Raw genomic sequence first — 17,290 nt, 5'->3', positions numbered from 1 at the left:
GTAGAGTCCCAATCTACTCAACCTCTCCTCATATGACCACCCCCTCATCCCCGGGATTAACCGAGTGAACCTTCTTTGTACTGACTCGAGAGCAAGTATGTCTTTTCTTAAGTCTGGACACCAAAACTGTATGCAGTATTCCAGGTGCGGTCTCACCAATACCTTGTACAACTGCAGCAATACCTCCCTGTTTTTATATTCCATCCCCCTAGCAATAAAAGCCAACATTCCATTGGCCTTCTTAATCACTTGCTGCACCTGCATACTAACTTTTTGAGTTTCGTGCACCAGGACCCCCAGATCCCTTTGTACTACAGTACTTTCCAGTTTCTTGCCATTAAGATAATAACTTGCTCTATGATTTTTCCTGCCAAAGTGCATAACCTCACACTTTCCAGTATTGTATTCCATCTGCCAAATCTCTGCCCACTTACTTAGCCTGTCTATGTCCCTTTGCAGGTTTTTTATGTCCTCCTCACTCACTACTTTCCGTCCCATCTTTGTATCATCTGCAAACTTTTATATGTTACACTCGGTCCCCTCCTCCAAATCGTTAATATAGATTGTAAAGAGTTGGGGACCCAGCACTGACAGCTGCGGAACACCACTAGTTACTGGTTGCCAATCTGAGAACGAACCATTTATCCCAACTCTCTGCTTTCTGTTAGAGAGCCAATCCTCCACCCACGCCAGAATATTACCCCCAATCCCATGATTTTTTATCTTGAGCAATAATCGTTTGTGTGGCACCTTGTCAAATGCCTTTTGGAAGTCTAAATACAGTACGTCCACTGGTTCCCCTTTATCCACCCTGTATGTTACTTCCTCAAAAAACTCAAGCAAATTTGTCAAACATGACTTCCCCTTCATGAAACCATGCTGAGTTTGTCCTATTAAATTATGTTTATCCAAATGTCCCGTTACTGTTACCTTAATAATGGACTCTAACATTTTACCAACCACAGATGTTAGGCTAACAGGTCTATAGTTTCCAGCCTTCTGCCTACTACCCTTTTTAAATAAGGGTGTTACATTAGCAGTTTTCCAATCTGCCGGGACCTTTGCTGAGTCCAGTGAGTTTTGGAAAATTATTACCAATGCATCCACAATCCCTACTGCTACTTCCCTCAAGACCCTAGGATGCAAGCCATCAGGTCCAGGGGATTTATCCGCCTTGAGTCCCATTATTTTACCAAGTACCACTTCCTTAGTGATTTTAATCGTATTTAGTTCCTCCCCCCCTAGAGCCCCCTGTTTGTCCAGTGTTGGGATATTCTTCGTGTCCTCTACTGTAAAGACTGATACAAAATAATTGTTCAGTGTTTTTGCCATCTCCATGTTTCCCACCATTAATTTCCCGGTCTCATCCTCTAAGGGACCAACATTTACTTTAGCCACCCTTTTTCTTTTTATATAACTATAGAAACTTTTACTGTCTGTTTTTATATTTTTTGCTAATTTACTTTCATAATCTATCTTCCCTTTCTTAATCAATCTTTTAGTTATTTTTTGCTGTCTTTTAAAGACTTCCCAATCTTCCATCCTCCCACTAGATTTGGCTACCTTATATGCCCTTCTTTTTAGTCAGATACTATCCTTAATTACTTTACTTAGCCACGGATGGCTATCTTTTCTTTTACACCCTTTTTTCCTCAGTGGAATATATTTTTTTTGGAAGTTGTAAAATAACTCCTTAAATGTACACCACTGGTCATGTACCGTCTTACCCTTTAATCTATTTTCCCAGTCCACTCTAATTAATTCTGCTCTCATACCTTCATAGTCTCCTTTATTCAAGCTCAGCACGCTTGTTTGAGATCCAACCTTCTCACCCTCTAATTGAATATGGAACTCAACCATGTTATGGTCACTCATTCCAAGGGGATCCTTTACTAGGACATTTTTAATTAATCCTGTCTCATTACACAGGACCAAATCTAAGGTTGCTTGCCCCCTGGTCGGTTCAGTTACATACTGCTCAAGAAACCCATCCCTAATACACTCAATGAACTCTTCCTCAAGGCTGCTGTGGCCAATTTGATTTGTCCAGTTAATATGATAATTAAAATCCCCCATAATTATAGCTGGTCCCTTATTACAAGCCTCAACTATTTCCTGATTAATACTCCGTCCAACAGAGTTGCAACTGTTCGGAGGCCTATAGACTACACCCACTCGTGTTTTTTTCCCCTTATTATTCCTTATCTCCACCCAAACTGTTTCACTATCCTGCTCCTTTGACCCAATATCATTTCTCTGTATTATAGTGATTCCTTCCTTTATTAACATAGCCACCCCACCTCCTCTCCCTTCCTGCCTGTCCTTCCTGATTGTTAAATAACCTGGTATGTTTAATTCCCAGTCATGGCCACCCTGCAGCCATATTTCTGTAATGGCCACAAGATCATACCGATATGTCATTATTTGTGCCGTTAACTCATTCATTTTGTTACGAATGCTACGTGCATTCAGATAAAGAACTTTCAAATATGTTTTGTAACACTTAGTTCCTGTTTTTTCCCTTTTTAATACTTTACTTTTTACTCCATACCTTCTGTCCCTTCCTGACACATTCTGTTTTTTAATTCCCCCACTGCTACCTAAGTCTATGACCTTCTCTGTTGTCATTTCTATTATTTGCTCTCTAGAAACCTCCCCCCCACTAATTAGTTTAAAGCCCTCTCTACAGCCCTAGTTATATGATTCGCCAGGACTCTAGTCCCAGCACTGGCCAAGTGGAGTCCGTGCCAACAGAACAGCTCCCTCCTGTCCCAGTACTGGTGCCAGTGTCCCAAGAAGCAAAACCCATTTCTCCCACACCAGTCTTTGAGCCACGCATTTAACTCTTTAATTTTATTTATCCTAGCCAAATTCGCTCGTGGCTCAGGTAATAACGCAGAGATTATTACCCTTGAGGTTCTGTTTTTTAATTTGACCCCTAGCTGCTCATACTCCTTTAACAGAACCGTCTTCCTTGTCCTATCTACGTCGTTTGTACCAACATGGACCACGACAACTGGATCCTCCCCCTCCCACTCCAAGTTTCTTTCCAACCCAGAAGAGATGTCCTTAACCCTGGCACCAGGCAGGCAACACAGCCTTCGGGACTCCCGCTCTTGACTGCAGAGAACCCTATCTATCCCCCTAATGATACTATCCCCTACCACTACAACATTTCTTTTTACTCCCTCCACTTGAATGGCCCCCTGTACCACAGTGCTGTGGCCAGGTTGCTCATCCTCCCTGCAGTCCCCACTCCCGCCCTCACAGGGAGTAAGAACCTCGATCCTGCTGGACAAGAACAAGGGCTGCGTCTCCTTCAACACTACATCCTGGATCCCTGTACCTTCCTCACTCGTAGTCACACCGTCCTGTCCCTGACCACGGACTACATCTGCAGTAATTAACTTCAAAGGTGTGACCATCTCCTGAAACATAGAGTCCAGGAACTTCTCCCCCTCCCTGATGTGTCGCAGTGTCTGAAGCTCGGTCTCAAGCTCCATAACATGGAACTTGAGTTCCTCTAGCAGCAAACACTTGTCACAGATGTAATCACCGTGAGCCTTAATGGGGTTCACCGGTTCCCACATCTCGCAACAGTAACACATCACCTGCTCCATTCTATATAATTAATTTAATTTCTTATTATTAGTTATGAAGACCCTGCCCGGATATATATGATAATATCACACCACTATTCAATAGGACTTACCAACTTAAAGGTATAAAAGAGAAGAGAAGGAAGAAAACCAACCAACCAGCTGATCACCAACCTTCTCCTTGAATACTGTCTGTGGAGCCTGTTTGGTTGACTCGTCTCGCTGCTCCGCCTCCGCAGTGCTGTCTAAGCCTGGGAGTGGGGAATAAAACAGAGCAAAAAACACACCCTCACCTCCCACTTATCCGAACTCTCCCACTTAGCAAAACTCCAACAGCACTCAATGCACAAAGCACTCTGTGCACTGCACTAGCCCCTCCCCTTTTATACCCGGATTCTACTTCCTGTTTAAACTGCCCAAGAGTTTAAAAAACCCTTAAAAAATTAAACTTACTTCAAAAAATTGACTTCTTAACACACTAAAATTCACAAAATACACTTAAATGATTTTTTTTGATTGGGAGTGTGAGAGAGAGAGAGACTGGGAGTGAGAGAGAGAGAGAGATTGGGAGTGTGAGAGGGAGAGAGAATGGGAGTGTGAGAGAGAGAGAGAATGGGAGTGTGAGAGAGAGAGAGAGAATGGGAGTGTGAGAGAGAGATTGGGAGTGTGAGATAGAGAGACTGGGAGGGAGAGAGAGAGAGATTGGGAGAGTGTGAGAGAAAGAGACTGGGAGTGTGAGAGAGAGAGAGACTTGGAGTGTGAGAGAGAGAGAGATTGGGAGTGTGAGAGAGAGAGAGATTGGGAGTGTGAGAGAGAGAGATTGGGAGTGTGACAGAGAGATTGGGACTGTGAGAGAGAGAGAGAGATTGGGAGTGAGAGAGAGAGAGACTGGGAGTGATAGAGAGAGAGAGTGTTGGGAGTGTCAGAGAGAGAGATTGGGAGTGTGAGAGAGAGAGACTGGGCGTGTGAGAGAGAGCTTGGGAGTGTGAGAGAGAGAGATTGGGAGTGAGAGAGAGAGAGACTGGGAGTGAGAGCGAGAGAGATTGGGAGTGTGAGAGAGAGAGAGAGATTGGGAGTGTGAGGGAGAGAGAGAGAATGGGAGTGTGAGAGAGAGAGATTGGGAGTGTGAGAGAGAGACATTGGGAGTGTGAGAGAGAGAGAGACTGGGAGTGTGAGAGAGAGAGAGAATAGTAGTGTGAGAGAGAGAGAGATTGGGAGTGTGAGAGAGAGAGTGGGAGTGTGAGAGAGAGGGAGATTGGGAGTTTGAGAGTGAGAGAGATTGGGAGTGAGAGAGAGAGAGATTGGGAGTGTGAGAGAGAGTGAGACTGGGAGTGAGAGGGAGAGATTAGGAGTGTGAGAGAGACAGAGATTGGGAGTGAGAGAGAGAGAGATTGGGAGTGAGAGAGAGAGAGACACTGGGAGTGTGAGAGAGAGAGAGATTGGGAGTGTGAGAGAGAGAGATTGGGAGTGAGAGAGAGAGAGATTGGGAGTGTGAGAGAGAGAGAGATTGGGAGTGTGAGAGAGAGAGAGATTGGGAGTGAGAGAGAGAGATTGGGAGTGTGAGAGAAAGAGACTGGGAGTGAGAGAGAGAGAGATTGGGAGTGTGAGAGAGAGAGATTGGGAGTGTGAGAGAGAGAGATTGGGAGTGTGAGGGAGAGAGAGAGATTGGGAGTGTCAGAGAGAGAGATTGGGAGTGTGAGAGAGAGAGAGATTGGGAGTGTCAGAGAGAGAGATTGGGAGTGTGAGAGAGAGAGAGATTGGGATTGAGAGAGAGAGAGTGAGATTGGGGGTGTGAGAGAGAGAGATTGGAAGTGTGAGAGAGAGAGACTGGGAGTGTGAGAGAGAGATTGGGAGTGTGAGAGAGAGAGACTGGGTGTGTGAGCGAGAGATTCGGAGAGTGATAGAGAGAGAGATTGGGAGTGTGAGGGAGAGAGACTGGGAGTGAGAGAGAGAGATTGGGAGTGTGAGAGAGAGAGAGATTGGGTGTGTGAGAGGGAGAGAGATTGGGAGTGTGAGAGAGAGAGAGATTGGGAGTGAGAGAGCGACTGGGAGTGAGAGAGAGAGATTGAGGGTGTGAGAGAGTGAGATTGGGAGTGTGAGAGAGAGAGAGATTGGGAGTGTGAGAGAGAGAGAGATTGGGAGTGAGAGAGAGAGAGAGATTGGGAGTGAGAGAGAGATATTGGGAGTGTGTGAGAGAGAGACTGGGAGTGAGAGAGAGAGAGATTGGGAGTGTGAGAGAGAGAGATTGGGAGTGTGAGTGAGTTAGAGATTGGGAGTGTGAGAGAGAGAGAGATTGGGAGTGTGAGAGAGTGAGATTGGGAGTGTGAGAGAGAGAGATTGGGAGTGTGATAGAGAGATTGGGAGTGTGAGAGAGAGAGAGATTGGGAGTGAGAGAGAGAGAGGCTGGGAGTGAGAGAGAGAGAGATTGGGGGTGTGAGATCCCTGGGAATCTACAATGTAAAGCGGGAAGCGAGGATCTCTTTTGGGCGATTAGAGATAAGGAATAGGCTTGCATCTGCAAGGAAGCTACAGTGGCCACCTACCTCTGCGAGATGCCCTCTGCTCTGCCTCTGGCCCCAATGCCTGCCAAGCCCCCCCTGATCACGTCCAGCACTGCCTCCTCAAAGGGAGTGATCTCTGGATTCTTGCTTCCCCTCTCCCAGTCGGCTCCTGCTGTTGCTTGCCATGTGCTTGTTTTTCCTGGAACAGAAAAAGAGTGGCGATTGTGATGGACTGTATTGGCAGGCGTGTTTTTGTGTGTGTGTGTGTGTGTCTGTGTGTGTGTGTGTGTGTGTGTGTGTGTGTGTGTGTGTGTGAGATGCCTCACATGGTTGAGGAGCTGTGAGATGTGTCTGAGGTGTGTGTACTCTTCTGATGGGTACATTAAAACCAATAAACTGTAACTAATAAAACTTTAAAAGAACCTTAACAAATTAAATTAAAATTTAATTGGCCGAGGTGATGATGCACTCCAGTCCCCGTGGCAACCACCGGTCGTGGAAGGCCTCAAGCATGCCGGTGGACACCACGTGATCCATCTCCAAGGCCACCCGGGCGCGAACATGGCCACGGAAGAGAGAGGCAGGCAGTCGGGCCCCCTCGACCGCCCACTGTCTGGGCCAGTTGGTTGCATTATCTCCCCGGACAATGAAATTTTAATTTAATTTGTTAAGGTTCTAGGTAATAGAAAAAGGTTATAGCCTAAAAATTAAAGCCAAGCCTTTCAAGGTGGGAAGTTAGGAAACATTTCTACATGCAAAGGTTGTAGGAATTAGGAACTCCCTTCCACAATCAGCAATTGTTACTAGGTTATTTGTTAAGTTTAAACTGAGATTGATATATTTTTGTTAACCAGAACTATTAAGGGATATGGTGTAAAGGCATGTCTATAGCGTTAGGTCACAGGTCAGCCATGATCTCATTGAATGGAGGAACAGGCTCGTGGGGCTAAGCAGCCTGCTCCGGCTCCTATGTTCCCTCCATCTTAACGTCAGGAATGGGCCTGTTCGCTAATAGTTGTAATACTCAGCTCCATTCACAACTCCTCAGATAGTGAAGCAAACATATATATGAGTGAGAGGGGAGCAGAGGGTTATGCAGATAGATTTAGATGAGGAATGGTGGGAGGAGGCTCTCGTGGAGCACAAACAATGAAATGGACTGGTTGGATCGAATGGCCTGCTTCTGTGCCTTATAATTGTGAAAATTGACAGACAGGATGTACTAGAAGGGCTGGTTATGCTTAGAGTGGATAAGTCGCCTGGTCCAGATGGCTTGCATCTCAGAATGCTTAGGGAATTGGGGGAGGGGAGAACGGTAGAGCTTGCTATAATTTTCCAATCTTCCCTGGATGTGGGGGAGGTGCCTGAGGATTGGAACCTGGCAAATGTGACACCATTCTTCAAGAAATGGTGCAAGAACAATCCTAGTAACTGCAGGCCAGTCAGTTTAACATCAGTAGTGGGTAAAGTTTTAGAAACAATAATCAAGGAAAATATTAACGGGCACTTGGAGAGGTTTAAGCTACTTAAGGAGAGTCAACACGGGTTTGTAAAAGGAAGATCGTGTTTGACTACACTAATTGAATTTTTTGATGAAGTAACAGGGAGGATCGTTGAAGGGAATGCAGTGGATGTTGTCTGCATGGATTTTCGGAAGGCGTTTGACAAAGTACCAAATAGAAGGCTGGTTAACAAAATTGAGGCTCATGGAATAGGTAGGTCAGTGGCAGCTTGCATAAGGAATTGGCTTAAGGACAGAAAATAGCTAGTTGTGGTAAATAGCTGTCTTTCAGACTGGAGGAGGGTAGACAGTGGTGTTCCCCAAGGGTCAGAACTGGGACCACTGCTTTCTTGATATAAATAAATGATCTCGATATTGGAATACAGAGTAGAATTTCTAAATTTGCTGATGACACCAAACTTGGGGGTGTGGCAAACAGTGAGGATGATAACAATCGACTGCATCAGGACATCGAAAGGCTAGCAGAATGGGCAGACACGTGGCAGATGGAATTTAATACAGAGAAGTGTGAGGTGATGCATTTTGGCAGAATGAACAGGGAGAGGCAATATACACTTAATGGCACAGCTTTAAAGATTGTGCAGGGACAGAGGGACCTGGGAGTTAATGTGCATAGGCCCCTGAAGGTGGCAGGACATATTGAGAGAGTGGTTAACAAAGCATATGGGATCTTGGGCTTAATAAATAGAGGTATTGAGTAGAAAAGTAGAGAAGTTATGCTGAATCTTTATAAAACGCTGGTTAGGCCACAACTGGAGTATTGTGTCCAGTTCTGGTCACCACAATTTCGGGAGGACATGAATGCACTTGAGAGGGTGCAGAGGAGATTTACCAGAATGGTTCCTGGGATGGGGATGTTAGCTACAAGGACAGGTCGGAAAAGCGGGATTTGTTTTCATTAGAGCAAAGGAGGTTGAGGGGTGATTTGATAGAGGTGTACAAGATTATGATGGGTTTGGATAGGCTGTTCCCACTAGCTGATGGTACAAAGACTAGGGGACACGGATTTAAGGTTTTGGCAAGAGTTACAGTCGGGATGTGAGGAAAAACTTTTTTATGCAGCGAGTGATGAGATCCTGGAACTCGCTGCCAACGGAAGTGGTGGAAGCGGAGACACCCAATGTTTTCAAGGGGGGACTGGATAGGCACTTGAGGGAAATAAACTTGCAGGGCTACGGTGATCGAGCGGGGGAATGGGACTGACTGGACTGCTCTACAGAGAGCCGTCATGGACTCGATGGGCCGAATGGCCTCTTTCTGTGCCATTATGTCTCTATGGCCCTATGACATTGTCCCTTTAAAGAGACACAGAGACACTGCCCCTTTAAACAGACACAGAGACACTGCCCCTTTAAACAGACACAGAGACACTGCCCCTTTAAACAGACACAGAGACACTGCCCCTTTAAACAGACACAGAGATACTGCCCCTTTAAACAGACACAGAGACACTGCCCCTTTAAACAGACACAGAGACACTGACCCTTTAAACAGACACAAAGACACTGCCCCTTTAAACAGACACAGAGACACTGCCCCTTTAAACAGACACAGAGAAACTTTCCCTTTAAACAGACACAGAGACACTGCCCCTTTAAACAGACACAGAGACACTCTCCCTTTAAACAGGCACAGAGACACTGCCCCTTTAAACAGGCAGAGAATTATATCGCCGAACCTTTATCGTTGCTGGGTTAAAATCCTGGAACTCCCTCCCTAACAGCACTGTGGGCTTCCGCGACCGGTGGGCGCCACGGGGACTGGAGTGCATAATTGATTTGGACAACCAAATTTTTATTTGATTTGTTAAGGTTTATTTAAAGTTTTATTAGTTACAGTTTATTTTGCTTGGTCCAATCAAAAGAGGAACAGCACTGTGGGAGTACCTTCACCACACAGACTGCAGCAGTTCAAGTAGGCGGCTCACGACCACCTTCTCAATAGCAACTAGGGATGGGCAATAAATGCTGGCCTTGTCGGTGACGCCCACATCCCATGAACAAATTAAACAAAATATAAGTGTTGCCCTAAAACGGACAAACCAAATTTTAATTTGATTTGTTAAGTTTTAGTTGAAATTTGTTCATTTACAGTCCAATTTGGGTTTTCTTTGGTCCAAACTAAAAGAGTGCCCTAAAACGGGCACTTGTTCCTCTTTTTAAAGAACCAAGTAATATCAACAATAAAACTGTAAATAAACCGTTAAAAAAAAACTTCAAATAAACCCTTGGAAATCAAATTAAAATTTGGTTCTCCAGCCCAATTATGCACTCCAGTCCGCGCGGCGCCGACCGGTCACGGAAGTGATCGAGCGCGCCGGCGGACACCACGTGCTCCATCTCCAGGGCCACCCGGGCACGAACATAGCCACGGAAGAGAGGGAGGCAATCGGGCCGGACGACCCCCTCGACCGCCCGCTGCCTGGACCAATTAATGACTTTCTTAGCCAGGCCCAGGAGCAGACCCACGAGGAGGTCCTCCAACCTGCCCACTCCCCTCCGCACCGGTGAGCGTAGATCAAGAGCGTGGGACTGAAGTGCAGCCAAAATTTGAGGAGCAGCCCCTTCAAATAATGAAAGAGGGGATGCATCCTCTCACACTCAATGTATACATGGATCACGGACTCCTCCAGACCGCAGAATAAACAGGCGGTCTGGGAGTCCGTGTACCTACTTAAGAACCTATTGCACGGGACTGCCCTGTGCAACACCCACCAGGCCAAGTCCCCAATAGAACAAGGGAGGACTCCCGCATAGAGAGCCCCCCATTGGGGACCTCCGCCTCCATCGGAAGGTAAAACGGCATGCCACGGCGTGTCCGGACGGCAGGCGAAGATGGCAAAGTGGAAGGTGTGCAGGAGCAGCCCGTACAGGAAACCCCTCCGTGCGGAATGAAAAGGCACGGATGGTATTTCCTCGAGACGGCACAAGTTGTGAGGCGCCGGCTCCCGAGGGGGGGTTCGTGGCTGGGCGCCGACAAGGAATTCCGTCCGAACGGGGGAAAGCTCAGACGGGATCGCCCCACACACGCCTGAGCCGCCTCGATACGCCTAGTGGTGCTGGGGTGCACTTTCGGCTTTATCGACTCGATGGCATCGGCCGCGAGCTGGACGTTGACCCAAGGCATGCGCCTCGCCAACTCCTCCTGCGCCATCCAGCCTGCTCCTCCGCCATCGAGCAGGTCCCCAACTCGAGTCACCTTGCCAGCCATAGCTCTGCACTCCGCCAGCCACCCGAACCTGCGGACGTGGAGGTGCGGATTCCTGAACAGTGGCTCAAGAAGGACAGCCACCATTCCTGTCGGGGGAGAGCCGCGCCTGGAAGCGACCTGATTCCAAACCCATAGCAGTTCCTGGTAGAAGACAGGCAGCTCTCGCAGGCTGGCATGCGTGCCACACACATTCACAAACAGGAGCTGCGTGTCATAATTGAGGCCGCGCAGCTGGCGGAAGAAATACGTCGCCAGCGCACACCAGCTTGGAGGAATCTCAACGTACAGGTATCTCTGCAGCGTCTGAAGATGGAAAGTCGCAGCCTGGGTGCGAAGGCACACCAGCACCTGACCGCCCTCCCTAAGCGGGAGACTCAGAGCTGCGGCAGAGACCCAGTGCATCCTGTTGTTCCAGAAAAAGTCGACGAGCTTCTTCTGTATCTTGGCGACAAATGCAGGGGGAGGGATCAGAGTAACCAACCGGTACCACAACATGGCAGCCACCAGTTGGTATATGACCAACGCCCGACCCCTGTAGGACAAGACTCGGAGCAATCCTGTCCAGCGTCCTAAGCGAGTGGCGACTTTGGCCTCCAACTCGTGCCAGTTTGCCGGCCAGGCATCCTCGGCCAGGCAGAGGTAGACTCCCAAGTAGAGGAGGTGCATAGTGCTCCAGGCGAAGGGCCTGAACTCCTCCGGCAGGGAGACCACCTGCCACTGACCCACCAGGAGTCCAGAACATTTCCCCCAGTTAATCCTGGTGGAGGATGCGTCCGAATAAATCTGCTGGCATTCCCGCATCCTCCGCAATTCAACGGGATCCATGACCATGAGGAGCACGTCATCGGCGTAAGCCGAAAGGACCATCTCCACGCCCGGCCCTTGCAGAGCCTGTCCCGTCAAACTCTTCCGCAAGAGGCGCAGGAAAGGCTCTACGCAAATGGCATATAGCTGGCCGGACATGGGGCATCCCTGACGCACCCCCCTTCTGAAGCGAAGGGGCGCCGTCAAGGACCCATTAACTTTAATCAGACACTCCGCGGCAGCGTACAGAAGATGGATCCGGGCGACAAAATTTATCCCGAACCCGAATGCGCGCAGAGTCCCGAAAAGATACTCGGGATCCACCCTGTCGAACGCCTTCTCCTGATCCAGGGAAAGGAAGGCGACCGACAGACCAGCCCTCTGGGAATGGTGGACCAGGTCCCGGTCCAGATGGATGTTATCATGGATAGACCGGCCCGGGACCGTGTAGGACTGGTCGGGGTTGATCATGTGGGCCAGCACGGCGCCAAGGCGAGCAGACATGGCCCAGGCAAAAATTTTGTAATCCGTGCTGAGGAGGGAGACCGGGCGCCAGTTCTTAAGGAGGCGGAGATGCCCCTCTTTGGCAGCAGGACAATCACCGCCCTGCACCAAGAGAGGGGCATCTCCCCGGTCGCCAAACATTCCCCCAGGACCCACACGTAGTCGCTCCCCAGGACGTCCAAGAACGCCCTGTGGAACTCCACAGTCAGCCCGTCCAGCCCCGGGGACTTCCCCCTAGAGAGCTGGTGGAGGGCGCCGGTCAGCTCCTCCAGACTCAGTGGAGCGTCCAATTTTTCGGCGCCCACCAGGCCGACCTTCGGCAGGTCCTCCCACAAAACTCTGCACGCACCCTCGCTGGACGGATCCGGAGAGAACAGAGCCCCATAATAGGCGCGGGTCTCCGCGCGGATTCCCTCCGGATCCGAGACCAGAGATCCGTCGTCGGCCAGCAGCTCCAAGAGCTGCTTACGGAACCCCCGTCTTTTTTCCAGCGAGTAGAAGAAGGGGGAGCCACGGTCCAGGTCCCACAGGAACTGGATCCGCGACCGCACGAACGTGCCTCGGGACCCGACGAGCTGCAAGTCCTTCAGCGCGCCCTTCTTCTCTTCGTACACCAACTGCAGGGCCAGGTCCTCGCCGACTTGACCGAGATGGGACTCCAGGTCGTGCACCTCCTTCTCCAACCGCCCGACCCGGGCCTCCCGCCTCTTGGTCGACCCCCTCGCATACTCCTGACAGAAGAGACGGACGTGAGCCTTGCCCACGGCCCACCATAGCCTCAAGGAAGGGAAGCCCCCCTGCCTCCTTCTCCAGCCGGCCCAGAATCGACTAAACAAATCCCGGAACCGTACGTCCTCCAGCAGCAAGTTGTTAAAGTGCCAGTACGCGGACCCCCCCACGCGCGCAGTGGAACGAGCTCCGCCCACACCAGGTGGTGGTCCGTGCACGGCACCGGCCGCATGGAAGCCGCCGGAACGCAGGAGACGTATGCCCGGGATATGTAGAGGCGGTCGATTCTGGACGCTCCTCTGCGAGGCCTCACGTAAGTGAAGGCGCTGGAGTCGGGATGGAGATTACGCCAGACGTCCACCAAGTCGAGGGACCCGACCAGGTCCCTCAACTTCTCTATCGCCGCCGGGCTTCGCAGGCCACCGGTGCGGTCCCTTGCCTCGAGGGTGCAATTAAAATCCCCCCCGAGGACGACGCACTCGCCCGCGTCGATGGAGCCCAGAAGAGTGGACACGTCTTCAAAGAAGCGCGCTTGCTGCGCACCGGCCCCAGGGGCGTACACGTTCACTAAATGGAGAGGCACGCCCCCCAGGCGAACAGTGACCTGGAGCAAGCGGCCCGGCATGAGCTCCTTGATCCCCAAGATCTCCAGCTGAAAATGCGGGGCCAGCAAGATAGCCACCGCGCTGGAAACACTGGAGAGGTGACTCATGCTGACCCCTCCTTGCCACTCCAGGAGCCACGTGGCCTCGTCTCCCGGAACGGTGTGGGTTTCTTGCAGAAAGCACACCGCATACTTCCCGTCCCGAAGGACCGAAAAGTTATTAAATCTGTGGCTAGCTTCCCAATGGGCACTTGTTGCGATGATTGTTGTTTGATCCTCTTTTTGTGAAAACACAATTTAGACAAATAAAAACTGTAAATAAACCATCAAAACTTCAAATAAACCCTAAGAATCAAATCAAAATTTGGTTATCCAACCCAATGATGCACCCCAGTCCCCGCGGTGCCCACCGGTCACAGAAATGATCGAGCGCGCCGGCGGACACCGCGTGCTCCATCTCCAGGGCCACCCGGGCGCGAACATGGCCACGGAAGAGAGGGAGGCAATCCGGCCGGCCGACCCCCTCGATCGCCCGCTGCCTGGACCAATTAATGGCCTTCTTAATCAGGCCCAGGAGCAGGCCCACGAGGAGGTCCTCCAACCTGCCCACTCCCCTCCGCACCGGGTGACCGTAGATCAAGAGCGTGGGACTGAAGTGCAACCAAAACTTGAGGAGCAGCCCCTTCAAATAATGGAAGAAGGGCTGCAACCTCTCACATTCGATATAAATATGAAATACAGACTCCTCCAGACCGCAGAACAAACATGCGGTCTGGGAGTCCGTGAACCTACTTAAGTACCTATTGCACGAGACTGCCCTGTGCAACACCCTCCAGGCCAAGTCCCCAATAGAACAAGGGAGGACTCCCACATAGAGAGCCCCCCATTGGGGACCTCCGCCTCCATCGGAAGGTAAAAGGGCACGCCACGGCATGTCCGGATGGCAGGCGAAGATGGCAAAGTGGAAGGTGTGCAGGAGCAGCCCATACAGGAAACCCCTCCGTGCGGAATGAAAAGGCACGGAGGGTATTTCCTCGAGACGGCTCAAGTTGTGAGGCGCCGGCTCCCGAGGGGGGGTTCGGGGCTGGGTGCCGACAAGGAATTCCGTCCGAACGGGGGAAAGCTCAGGCGGGATCGCCCCACACGCCTGAGCCGCCTCGATACGCCTAGTGGTGCCGGGGCGCACTTCGCCTTTATCGAATCGATGGCATCGGCCGCGAACCGGACGTTGGCCCAAGACATGCGCCTCGCCAACTCCTCCGGCGCCATCCAGCCCGCTCCTCCGCCATTGAGCAGGTCCCCGACTTGAGACACCTTGCCAGTCACAGCTCTGCGCTCCGCCAGCCACCCAAACCTGCGGACGTGGAGGTGCGGATTCCTGAACAGTGGCTCCCGAAGGACAGCCACCATTCCTGTCGGGGGAGAGCTGCGCCTGGAAGCGACCTGGTTCCAAACCCATAGCAGTTCCTGGTAAAAGACAGGCAGCTCTCGCAGGCTGGCACGCGCGTCACCCACTTTCACAAACAGGAGCTGCGTGTCGTAATTGAGGCCGCGCAGCTGGCGGAAAAAATACGTCGCCAGCGCACACCATCTTGGAGGATTCTCAACGTACAGGTATCTCTGCAGCATCTGAAGATGGAAAGTCGCAGCCTGGGTGCGAAGGCACACCAGCGCCTGACCACCCTCCCTAAGCGGGAGACACAAAACCGCGGCAGCGACCCAGTGCATCCTGTTGTTCCAGAAGAAATCGACGAGCTTCTTCTGTATCTTGGCGACAAACGCAGGGGGAGGGATCAGAGTAACCAACCGGTACCACAACATGGCGGACACCAGTTGGTTTATGACCAACGCCCGACCCCTGTTGGACAAAACTCGGAGCAATCCTGTCCAGCGTCATAAGCGAGTGACGACTTTGGCCTCCAACTCGTGCCAGTTCGCCGGCCAGGCGTCCTCGGCCGGGCAGGGGTAGACTCCCAAGTAGAGGAGGTGCGTAGTGCTCCAGGCGAAGGGCCTGAACTCCTCCGGCAGGGAGCCCACCTGCCACTGATCCACCAGGAGTCCAGAACATTTCCCCCAGTTGATCCTGGCGGAGGATGCGTCCGAGTAAATCTGCTGGCATTCCTGCATCCTCCGCAAGTCAACGGGATCCGTGACCATGAGGAGCACGTCATCGGCGTAAGCCGAAAGGACCACCTCCACGCCTGGCCCTTGCAGAGCCAGTCCCGTCAACCTCTTCTGCAAGAGGCGCAGGAAAGGCTCTACGCAAATGGCATATAACTGGCCGGACATGGGGCAGCCCTGACGCACCCCCCTCCCGAAGCGAAGGGGCGCCATCAAGGACCCTTTAACTTTAATCAGACACTCCGTGGCAGCGTACAGAAGTCAGATCCGGGCGACAAAATGCGTCCCGAACCCGAATGCGCGCAGAGTCCCGAAAAGATACTCGTGATCCACCCTGTCGAACGCCTTCTCCTGATGCAGGGAAAGGAAGGCGACCGACAGACCAGCCCTCTGGGAATGGTGGACCAGGTCCTGAACCAGATGGATGTTATCATGGATAGACCGGCCCGGGACCATGTAGGACTGGTCGGGGTGGATCATATGGCCCAGCACGGCGCCAAGGCGAGCAGACATGGCCCTGGCAAAAATTTTGTAATCCGTGCTGAGGAAGGAGACCGGGCGCAGTTCTTAAGGAGGCGGAGATCGCCCCTCTTTGGCAGCAGGACAATCACCGCCCTGCGCCAAGAGAGGGGCATCTCCCCGGTCGCCAAACATTCCCCCAGGACCCGCGCGTAGTCGCTCCCCAGGACGTCCCAGAATGCCCTGTGGAACTCCACGATCAGACCGTCCAGCCCCGGGGACTTCCCCCTAGAGAGCTGGCGGAGGGCGCCGGTCAGCTCCTCCAGACTCAGAGGAGCGTCCAATTTTTCGGCGCCCTCCAGGCCGACCTTCGGCAGGTCCTACCACAAAACTCTGCGCGCATCCTCGCTGGACAGATCCGGAGAGAACAGAGCCCCGTAATAGGCGCGGTTCTCCGCGCGGATTCCCTCCGGATCCGAGACCAGAGATCCGTCGTCGGCCAGCAGCTCCAAGAGCTGCTTACGGACCCCCCATCTTTTTTCCAGCGAGTAGAAGAAGGGGGAGCCGCGGTCCAGGTCCCGCAGGAACTGGATCCGCGACCTCACGAATGCGCCTCGGGACCCGACGAGCTGCAGGTCCTTCAGCACGCCCTTCTTCTCTTCGTACACCAACTGCAGGGCCGGGTCCTCGCCGACTTGACCAAGACGGGACTCCAGGTCGAGCACCTCCTCCTCCAAACGCCCGACCCGGGCCTCCCGCCTCTTGGTCGACCCCCTCGCATACTCCTGACAGAAGAGACGGACGTGAGCCTTGCCCACGTCCCACCATAGCCTCAAGGAGGGGAAGCCCCCTTCTTCCTTCTCCAGCCGGCCCAGAACCGACTAAACGAATCCCGGAACCACACGTCCTCCAGCAGCAGGTTGTTAAAGTGCCAGTACGCCGACCCCCCCCGCGCGCGCAGCGGAACGAGCTCCACCCACCCCAGGTGGTGGTCCGTGCATGGCACCGGCCGCATGGAAGCCGCCGGAACGCAGGAGACGTATGCCCGGGAAATGTAGAGGCAGTCGATTCTGGACGCTCCTCTCCCAGGCCTCACGCAAGTGAAGGCGCTAGAGTTGGGATGGAGATTACGCCAGACGTCCACCAAGTCGAGGGACCCGACCAGGTCCCTCAACTTCTCCATCGCCGCCGGGCTTCGCAGGCCACCGGTGCGATCCCTTGCCTCGAGGGTGCAATT

The sequence above is a fragment of the Somniosus microcephalus genome, chromosome 4 (assembly GCF_052327205.1).
Source record: "Somniosus microcephalus isolate GS21.2 chromosome 4, FLI_Smic_1.0, whole genome shotgun sequence".
NCBI lineage: Eukaryota > Metazoa > Chordata > Chondrichthyes > Squaliformes > Somniosidae > Somniosus > Somniosus microcephalus.
The sequence above is the reverse complement of the archived record's forward strand: the minus strand, read 5'-3'. Positions refer to the sequence as shown.